The sequence below is a fragment of the Thamnophis elegans genome, chromosome 1 (assembly GCF_009769535.1).
Source record: "Thamnophis elegans isolate rThaEle1 chromosome 1, rThaEle1.pri, whole genome shotgun sequence".
Classification (NCBI taxonomy): Eukaryota; Metazoa; Chordata; class Lepidosauria; order Squamata; family Colubridae; genus Thamnophis; species Thamnophis elegans.
The window spans coordinates 80,377,529-80,379,399 of NC_045541.1; the positions used below are offsets into that span (position 1 = coordinate 80,377,529).

A 1,871-nucleotide genomic window follows, 5' to 3' on the forward strand; every position below is an offset into this window, starting at 1 on the left:
AAAAAACAAAAAAAAACAGTATACATGTGGAATCAAATTACATGAAATCTAACACGTCTTATCTAGCCTGATATATATCCATCCCCCCCACCCGACCCCCCGACCCCTCACAACCTACCCCCCCGACTTCCCAGAAACCGTACACGGTATAGATTTTTAACAAACACAGTCTAAGATATATTGAGAAAAAAAGAATAAGAGATTAATAACATCTTTACATTGAACTTAGCTCCTCCTTGCTAGACTAAGTTTAAACAATTTAAATCATTCCTGATCTTAAGCATAGGCTATCTGTAATTTCTTAGTCCCGTATTTATTTTGTATATAATCAATCCATTTTTTCCAGTCTCGTTTATATCTCTCATTTGAGTGGTCCTTAAGATATGCAGATATTTTAGCCATCGCGGCTAAATTTGTGACTTTCAATGTCCATTCTTGAATTGTAGGCAAGTCTTCCTTCTTCCAGTATTGCGCCACCAACAGTCGTGCTGCCGTTATCAAGTGCAAAATCAAATTAATCTCTACCGCTGTACAGTCAGTAATTATACCTAACAAAAATTAAAAAAGGAGTAAACCTAATCCTTTTTTAAAGAATATTTTGCATAATCCACCATATTTTTATCCAAAATGCCTTAACCTTTTGGCAAGTCCACCACATATGGAAATATGTAGCACCGAGAGAACCACATCTCCAACATTTGGGTTGTAAATTCGAATACATAGAAGCCAACTTTTTAGGATCTAAATGCCATCTATAGAACATCTTGTAAAAATTTTCTCTCAGGTTTTGGGCTTGTGTAAAAATATGGAACGCTTCACGAATTTGCGTGTCATCCTTGCCCAGGGGCCATGCTAATCTTCTCTGTATCATTCCAATTTTAGTATATGTGCTGCCGAAGCGAGCACTCTGCTATTTCTGACTTCTTTCATCCTTCATAGAATTTTAGGCAGGTATTCTTTCTTCATCACAAAACAAACTCCTTTAAGAAACTGGATGCAGCATCTTCAGATAATTTGAATGGCAGACCTAGATTCCATGTCTACTCGGTACAAGTGAGTTTGTTATCTAGCTGTAAAAAAGGGAAAAGGGAAAACACTCCAGATGAAGTTAGTAATAACCACAGATCCTGCTTTCCTGCTGTATCCCAAAGGCCTACTTGCAGATAGAACAAATCTGCTGCCAGTTTTGATGATTTATCTGAAGCTTCTAGGAACTGCACCAGGACCTCTGATTCATACATTTATTGGGACATAAAGAGTTGAGCAAAATGACTGTGCCATTCTCCATTATGGATTTACAATCCTATTTATCCTTGAGCTAAACAGAAAATTAAACTGGCATGGTATTTCTATCCCTATTGCAGATCCATATTTTGCCTCTGTTGTCTATTGCTCCATTGTTTCCAATCACTACCAGACTTCCATTCAAGGTGACAAAGTCTACCAGATTTTACTCCTCTTGGGCTGCTCTTATATAAAAGAAATATTAAATCTTATGACCAGAACAATTAAGGCTATCTCATTTAGGATGGAGAAGAGAGAAGACAATGTATCTGTATGGCCGAAGAGGAAATTATGAGCCTGGGACATATTTATATTGTTGGTATAGTCATTCTATTCTTCATCTCAGTACTTCCTCAAGTACATGTGGTGCAGTGGTTAGAGTGCAATACTGCAGGCTACTTCTGCTGAAAGGTGGCTGCCTGTAATTTGACAAATCGAATCTCGCCAAGCTCAAGGTTGACTCAGCCTTCCATCCTTCCAAGGTGGGTAAAATGAAGACCCAAAATTGTTTTGGGCAATATGCTGACTCTGTAAACTGCTTAGAGAGGGCTGTAAAGCACTGTGAAGTGGTATATAAGTCTAAGTGC

At 38.1% G+C, this 1,871-nt stretch overlaps 1 non-coding gene across 1 annotated transcript; it reads right to left on the reverse strand.

The window, feature by feature from the left end:
* Positions 1–799: 799 nt before the first annotated feature.
* LOC116523766 lies at positions 800–906 on the reverse strand. Its single transcript, XR_004257128.1, has one exon. It is a non-coding gene; the product is annotated as a U6 spliceosomal RNA (small nuclear RNA).
* Between the last annotated feature and the right edge of the window lie 965 nt (positions 907–1,871).